We start from the raw sequence: 8927 nt of genomic DNA, 5'->3' as shown, positions 1-8927 counted from the left end.
TGCCAGGAAATGCGACCCTTGCCAGCGGTTCGCATCCATCTCTCACCAATTACTACTACAAAATAGGGAATAGAAAGCGCTAAATAGAGAACTGTTAAGTTGGCTAAACGTTGTCTAGGAGTATAGAAAACGCATTTCTCTCGTAACAGTTGTGTGAAGAAAAACAATAGAGAACGGTTACCTTACCCGAATGTCTTATATTCTTTACCATATCAAAAAAAATTATATAAATTCAAAATACTTAATAGAATAGAAAGTTGTGTCCAATGTAACCGTCTAATATTCTTTTACAAAATTATTTTACAATAAAAAAAAACTTATAAAACATTTTTTTAATTGGGTACGACCATTTTTTTGCATAAAAATAATTTAAAAAAATTTAAAAGGAAAAAATCCAAAAGAATATGTATACCCTCAACCTACTGGAGAATGATAGTCCCGCAGAAACCCACAGAGGCAGCTCTCAATGCACGCAGAACCGCTCCTACGCATCTGCACCATCTGCACCACCGCTGCTTCCGACTACTTGCCAACCTCTGGTGGGCGAAAACTTCCAAATTCTAAGGTTAGTGTGGTTAATTTTTTTTTCATACTATTAGTTTCTTTTTCTTTCCCTCTTCAATTTGAGTTCCTCAGTTTAATTGTAATTTTTAGATTCCTAATATAATCTTCTGTTCTCTAATCTAAAGAAAACCGATATTTTTTAGATTTTAAGGTGAATTCGATGATGGTTGATTGCGGCTAACCCTAGAAATTCTGGGTTAATTTCTTTGTATTATGTTCGCCACTTCTAAATTTTGTTAAGAAATCCGATTACTTGTTTAGTTTATTATTTTTCTTTGTCCTAGGGTGAATTTGTTTCCCCATTCGTATCATGTTCTTAGTCCAGGGTTTGTTCAATTAGGCATTTTTTGGGGTTTTAGGGTTTATGTTTAATTGGTTTTTTGAATTTAGAGGATCAATTATCACTTTATTAAAGTTTCAAAATTTTAATTTTGAATACTATTTTTTCTTTTTTTTTAATGGCATTAAATAACAGATTGAATTACAGAGTGTTTTGCATTAACTCTTCTCATCTCCTTTTGTGTCTTGAAGCAGTTTAGTTATAAGGATTTGGCCTGCTTGTTTTATCCCTTCCATTCCTATGGGTGTGAACCATGAGTCTCAAAGTTAAAAAGTCATAGAACAAAACCATAGACCAAAATAAGCTAAGAATTCAAGTGGCATGACCACAAACCAAGTTACACTTTGTAATTAATTTAGACCTTCAATAACTGAATAGTATTTCTCTTTTGTTGTCACCTTTCAGTCAGTTTCAGCTTATAGCTGGCCTCTTGATTAAAGTTGATACTCTTGATTAGTGATTGTATATTGACTACAGAATAACTTGATTTAGATTTTTGTGATGGGAGTTATACACTTCTCTATAAGTTGGTGATGTTATTGTTGACGAGCTGATGTGTTTTGTTCTCTTTGATTTCTCATTCTTTGTTTCTTGGATGATGTTCCAATGATTTTATGTATGTTTAGGATATTATTATAACTTCATTATGCCTAAAATAAGCCTAGATTTGAATAATCTATTAAAAGTTCGGAAAAATCTTTGCTTATTTGGATTTATTCGGGGTATTCTGAGAATTGATCTAGCTAGGGACCTCTGCACCCAAGGAGAGAAAGCCGAGAATCATACCTCGACTAAATGTATATTTTTGCTGCTTATAGGCACTGAAATCTTGATCATTTGTTATTGAATATTCCTGGACATACTCGCAGTACTTGGTTTGTTATGTGCTAGATACAGTGGATGGACTCCAAAATTCTTGCTCTGTTGTTACCTCTAAGGTTATTTCCCTGGAAGTTTTTTAAAACTTTTATGAGAATAAGTTTTGTATTATTTTGAATCTCTAATCAAGCCTCAGGGCATTCAACTCTCTGCCCTCGTCTCTCACACGCAAGTATATACCAAACACCAAATTCCCTCTCATTGTGCAACGTGCTCTAATTTGGTATGGTCTTTAATATATTCAGTTCTGGTGTTGTTGTCAACCTGCATTGCACATGAATTATCTAGTATTTGCATGATCGAAACTGATCCTTTAGTATTAAGATCTTAAATGATTGTTCTGCTACTTCGTTTTTGTGTGCTATCTTACCAAATGCCTCTCCCTGGACAGGGGGGACTACTTTAAAGATATGTACTGCCAGTTCTGAACTTGCAGGAAGGGGTAAGAGTGCTTCATTTGTTTTTAAAAGAGGTGATCGTGTAGGCGAATTAACTACCTAACACCTGTTAACTGGAATCTGTAAAGTTGAAGCTTCGATTGTAATGAAGGTGCCCAAGTAAGCGGGTGAAGGAGGCATGTGAGAGGATGACATAGCTGGTTGTTTTTAATATTTGTAGATAAAACTTGTTTTTAGTTATAATTGAGTAAGTTTCAGGTTGTAACCTAATTTAGTTGGTTCTGTGGCATGCGTAACTGAAATTGTTATTCATGGGTATAGTAGCTCTTCTGAATCCTGCAATCCTACACAATTGTGATCAAGTCATATTAGTATTGTATACTATATAAATGATTCTCTATCTAACTGAATCAATATGGTTTCAAGCTGGTCTAAGAAGTCTGGAGGTTGTGTTTTTGCGCTTCAAGATGAACAACTGCAGGCCACCCAACAGTGCACGCAAAGCACCAGAACCACAATCTTGATGGTCGTTCAATGCATGGTCCTGTTTAGCTAGCGTTTACCTCTTTCTATTGTATTTAGTACCATATGCACAATTGATCTTGTGTTCCAGGAAATCTCTGTGTCACATTTTAGTGAGGTGATGCAATCAACTCCACAAGTGCAGTCCTTCCTCGCCATTGATATTTACGCTAAATCAGTATATTCAATCTTGAAGGTATTTTCGCTTTTCCCTTGCGATTTTCTCTTACTGTATTGCACCGTCTTTAACTTCGAATCTTGTTGTATTTGTAGCATTGTCCAGTGGATCAAAGATCAAGCAAACTCTTTCTCTTACCAAAGGTTGGATTCTAAAATTTGGTTCGTTAGAATCTGTGCATGAAGGTGTTAATTTCCAAGTATATCTTGGTTGCCACAATAATCAGCTCCCCTCCGTTGCGAGCATTTACTGCTCACTCTATTGATACTTTTTCCTATTTTGGTTAACGGTGGTTTGTTTTTCCAGGTTTTGTCAGCTTTTGCAAATGCATTCCATGTTAGGTTATGATACATATAACAATTCATAAATCATACGGAAAAACCATAAAGCCAGGAAAGCATATTTTTTACACATAATCATTTAGCATAGAATAGATGCATACATGTTGTAGCGTGCCTTCCCTAGCTGCGCTCGAACCGAACAAGAACAAGTCTTTAGGACTCCAAATGTCGTCCCTCCGTAGATAGTCCACAGTACGTCCGGATCCGCCTCAAGTTAGACCAACTAGAATCGCCCTTAAGGTGCTTAGGATTTTCGGCTCTTATTGCAAGTGTATGGCTGATTTATATTTCAAAACTTACCCTTTGAATACTTCAATCATGCGTATAAATTATGACCCTAGGCCCTTATTTATAGAGGTTTGGAAAGGGAATTGGAATCCTAGTAGGATACGATTTAATTAAACTTAGAATCCTACAAGGACTCTAATTAACTAAATAATCCTAATAGGAATAGGAATTTAATCATACATCAAATCCTAATAGTTTTAGGAATTATGCATGGACACAAACACACACACGAGCATGACCCGCAAGCATGCAGGCCATGCCCGCGCACAGCCCACACGCCCACGAAGCCCATGCGAGCTACCGCAGCCCACGAGGCTGCCATGGCCTTAGCTGCGCGCTGGGCCTGCCTTGCGGTAGGCCTGCCGCAGCCTTGGGCTGTGTTGTGGCGCGCCATTGCTTGTTGGGCGATGGCCTGGCTTCGTGCTGGGCCTTCGTCCGGCAGGCCTCGTCCGATGCTTATTCGTACGATACGCTTCCGATAAAATTCCCGATTTCGGAATTCATTTCCGATACGAACAATATTTAATATTTCCGTTTTCGGAATTAATTTCCGTTTCGAACAAATATTTAATATTTCCGTTTCCGGAATTATTTTCCGATTCCGATAATATTTCCGATTCTGACAATATTTCCGTTTCCGGCAATATTTCCGATTCCGGCAATATTTCCATTTTCGATAATATTTTCGTATATGTACCATGTTTCTGTTTCCGGCAACATCTACGACTTGGATAATATTTATATTTCCGATACGATCCATATTTCCGTTTCCGGCAATATCATCGTTTCCGGAGTATTCATAATTTGCCTTTTGACGATCTCAGCTCCCACCGAAACCAAGATCCGTCGATTCCGAATATCCATAGATAGAGTATTTAATGCCATTAAATACTTGATCCGTTTACGTACTATTTGTGTGACCCGACGGGTTCAGTCAAGAGTAAGCTGTGGATTAATATCATTAATTCCACTTGAACTAAAGCGGCCTCTAGCTAGGCATTCAGCTCACTTGATCTCACTGAATTATTAACTTGTTAATTAATACTGAACCGCATTTATTAGACTTAACATTGAATGCATACTTGGACCAAGGGCATTATTTCCTTCAGTCTCCCACTTGTCCTTAGGGACAAGTGTGCATTTCCTAATTCCTTTGTCGCTCGATGCTTGCTCTTGAACATAAGGTAAGAGTTGTCATCCTTATTATCTCCAGAGGTGTTTCTCGGTTTCAGAGTTCAACTGATCAAATAAACAGATAATCATAGCCTATGATTCATCCGAGCACGGCCATGCATTTCACAGTTTCTAGCTCTCCGAGTGGCCTTGTACAACTTTTAAGCATCTCATCCCGATTTATGGGAGGAAAATCCCAATCTTGCGATCTTGAGATTTGACTTCGTTTGATAGGTGATTACCTGAATGTTGCCTTTATAGCCTCCTTTTACGGTGCGACGGTTGGTCAACGTCAAAGCAACCAGTTCTCAAACAAGTAATCTCAAATCACTCAGGTATTGAGGATTTAGTGTCTAATAATTTTAATGAAATTTACTTATGACAGATTTTCATCTCTTACAGTAAAGTTTCATAGGTCTGTCCGATACTAGTCTTCCCAAAGTAAGTATCTATGCAAATGATTATGACATTGCCATGTCCACATAGTTCAAGAAACAGAACTACTAGTCATCTCGCATTCTAGTCGTCTAACGTTTTCTATGCGTCCAATTTTATAGAAAACTCCGACCAGGGACCATTTTCAACCTTTGACATTCAAGTTCACTTGATAGACATTTCTTAGTCATAGGACTGGTCCTGACAGTCTATCTTGAATATATCGTCAAATTGAAGGGACTCATCATTTAATACTAAATCAAGATTAAATGGAATATGAAAAATACATTTCATATATGATAAATGTTCAACCCCAATGTTTTACCACCATGGGCCTCAAACCCATCTTCTAAAACAGTTCATGGAATTTCAAAGCTATGCTTGATTTCCAGTGCTACAATGTGAGTGTTGCTTCTCACTTGTTGCATAGGTTTAGTTATCATGCTTTTCTAATCTTAATATCCCTTTCATCGAATATTTTTCGAGATAGGATGATAAGATCTTTTGAGTTTGTTTATTATGTGATCTAGTCTTTCTTACTTAAATAGTGGTTCTACGCATTTTGCAATGAAGAACCATCAAGTCAGCAGACATGTGATCCAGCCAAGTTCAGTGAAGAACTTTTTAATGTAAACAACTCAGTTTTATTGCTTCTTAGGCAATAAGTACTTTCACTTCAACTAGCTTGCTAGTGATGCTTTGTTTGGATTTACTTATCCAAGAAGTTCACAGATATGTGGAAGACTTTCCAGCTGTATCTTTGAACATAGAAATTAATATTTAATTTCCCACGCAACAACTCATGGTCTCCAATCCATGTTGCCATTTCAAAACACGATGCTCTATAGCTCGTCCTTGCCAATGGTTAACTCCAAAGGGATCTTTCTTGATCCTTTACCAGTTTTTATGTGTGTAGCGTCAATATTTAGCATATCTTTATTTCCTTGAATCAAGAAGTAATCCTATGTACCTTTTCAAGTACCATAAGTTTTTCTTGATCTCAATCTAATTGGTCTTCACTTAGATCAATAGAGATTGGTATATGTTCATCATGCCTAAAGTCATACGATACGTTTTTGGCGATCCTCATATTATATCATACATGATAAATTCTTTTGCAGAATAATTCCCAATTGAATTCTATTCATGTAACTTTAGCTCATTCAATTTCAGTAGATACTGAATCCAGCTAAATTCTTTGACATATAATATAGGTGAAGAATCTCATTAGATTCTTTGATGTTAACTTAGTAAATGCTTAAACATAGTTCAAACATTCTTTTACTTAGATTTATTCACATGGGTCGAATATCTCCAATGGAGTATTTCGTGTTTGATTTAGTAAATGCCATTACTTAATCCAAAACAATATTATAAGATCTTTGTAAATAGATCTTAGTACCCAGTATGAACTAAGTTTCGCCTTGGTCCGTCATTGATGAATAATTTCAAATCTAAGTCATTAGCATTTGAATGTTAGTTCACAATAGAGAGATATGTGTGTGATACACATAGGGCCAATTAAGTTTTACGTACTCCCACTAAACTTCTTATATATCTATAAGAGTCATGTACATTTTATGAAACTAAAATACTTATTAGCCTCACTAAAATACAATTCCAATTCCCAATTGCTTGCTTAAATCTGTACTTAGATTTCATAAGATAGCTTTCCTTTTCAAGCATTTATTTGGATCCACAAATCCTATGACATACCATGTACATAGTTTCTTCCAACATTTGATTGAGGAATACGTTTTGTCATCCAATTGCCATATGTACCAATATGCAATCATTGCTTGATTTATAGACTTGTGTATTACGATTATGCATGAGGTTTCAACACAATCCATGCCATGAATTTGCTTGTAACCTTTAGCAACTAATCTAGCTTTGTGTGTGAACACAATTCCATGTTTGATGGTTTTTATCCTTAAAACAAACTTGCAACCAATAGGTGTGAAAGTATTCTTGCAAATCAACAAAATTTTAATTTTGTCATCAAAACATTGAGTATGTTTTATGGCCTCTAACCATTTAAAACATTTGAGTCTATATATGGCCTCTAACCATTTTAGGGAATCTATGTTTCGTCATAGCTTTCTTACAAGTCACAAACTTATTAATCTACATGATAATAGTTTGACTGCAAGTTGTAGGTTTCTTCACTATCTAATAGAAGAATTGCATACCTTCAGTGACCTGAACTCCATGTTTCTTTACTATCCAATAGAAGAATATCATAGTTCCAGTAACTTGAACTCTATGCCTACTTGGGTATAGAACATCAAACAAATAGAATATCAATAGCCACTTGAAAGTCCTTTGAATATTTTGTTCTCCTTGAAGCACTTGTAAAGTCTTCTAAGAGATGTCTATTCTTTAAAGGCATTTCTAAAGTCCTTAAAGAATAAGTGTTCGGATTTTCTAAAGAACTTCGAAAATCCTCCGGAATCTCCGTTTTATGTTTGTTGTTCGCCTCGAAGACTTTCGAGGTCTATTTTCTCCCACTTGTCATTTTGGAAACGAATCTCCAAAAGGACATTATTTCGAGCAAACAAACATTATGTTCTCAAAAATTCTTGGTAGAAACAATACCCTTGTGTCTCATTTGAATAAATCACAATGAAACATATATCTATACTTGGGCCTTAGTTTGTTGAATAACAAACACTAAGCTCCCACTGAGTTTAGGAACTCTTTAGATATATTATGAAAAGATATTCTGAAATTACTTTTCAATAGCTTTGACGAATTTGGTTTAGTTTGGTGGTAGTTGAGCATTTTTGTTTAGAAATTATAGGAAAAGTCTTCATGATTCATCATTGATCGAATCAAGTATTAATTGACTTTGATCATTCCACTTAGATATGCCATATCTTATGGGGCTAGATTGTGAATTTTACTACACACAATCATTGATGATCATTTTGGTCTCAAGTAATCATTAACATGATCTATCCTAGATCTTTATGATTTCTTGCCAAGTGGATTTTATACATCTGAATCTTTGAACTAGCCAAACAGATTCAACTTATATCATATTTGAGTAAATAAACCTATATTCACTCAAATCCATAAAGTTATAAGATCTTTCTTTAGCTTTGAACTCTATTGTCTAGGCGTTCTAACAATAGTTCATATCTTTTGTTACTTTCAACAAGTAAGACTAGCTTGTCTTGAATGATCTAGAAATCAATCAACTTTCAAAAGTCCATTAAAATAGAGCTTATGAATGTTAACTTGATATGGTCTAAGCAACAATGCCAAAGATAAGTGGAACTCAAATCAAGGGGTTGATTTGAACCTAGTAAAGTTCTTATTGTTTAAAGAGTTGTTTGTTTTAATCAAACATATTGACTCAACCCGTAAATGACCATTTCATTCAAATAAACAAACAAACATTGTTTTTGTTTTTCTTGAATGTGAGTCTTTCTGTGTTTGAAGCAGAAATTTAGGTATGCTGATTATGGAACAAAATAGCCATTAAGTTCCAGCCTTTGAAAGGACTTAAAACAAACTAGATGACCCTACAACTACTGTAGCATTGCCATGCTTCATTTCCCACTTGTAGGTCATTAGTGTATCCTAGCTTCCATTGTTTGAGTTATTACCAAAGTAAGAACCTCAAGCGGTATATGATACCAAGGAAGTTTGATTGCTAGGTCACTTCTCTTTAAACATAAACTTATAGGTAGAAACGGAATCGTAAATTCCTTTCATTTGTTCCTCGTTTTCCTATTTCTTGTACCCTTTCTTATAGTCTTAAGAATTTAATTCTTTAGTGTTGACTTTTATACTTTGTTAGA

At 35.4% G+C, this 8927-nt stretch overlaps 1 long non-coding RNA gene across 1 annotated transcript; it reads left to right on the top strand.

Moving 5' to 3' along the window:
• Nucleotides 1–410: 410 nt before the first annotated feature.
• On the top strand, nucleotides 411–3128 carry LOC110777187 (uncharacterized). The gene is made up of 3 exons (XR_002530354.2): nucleotides 411–565; nucleotides 2175–2899; nucleotides 2977–3128. It is a non-coding gene; the product is annotated as an uncharacterized lncRNA (long non-coding RNA).
• Nucleotides 3129–8927: the final 5799 nt, after the last annotated feature.

This window comes from Spinacia oleracea, chromosome 4 (assembly GCF_020520425.1).
Source record: "Spinacia oleracea cultivar Varoflay chromosome 4, BTI_SOV_V1, whole genome shotgun sequence".
Classification (NCBI taxonomy): Eukaryota; Viridiplantae; Streptophyta; class Magnoliopsida; order Caryophyllales; family Amaranthaceae; genus Spinacia; species Spinacia oleracea.
Note: the sequence above shows the minus strand (reverse complement) of the source record. Positions and strands in the feature narration are given on the sequence as shown.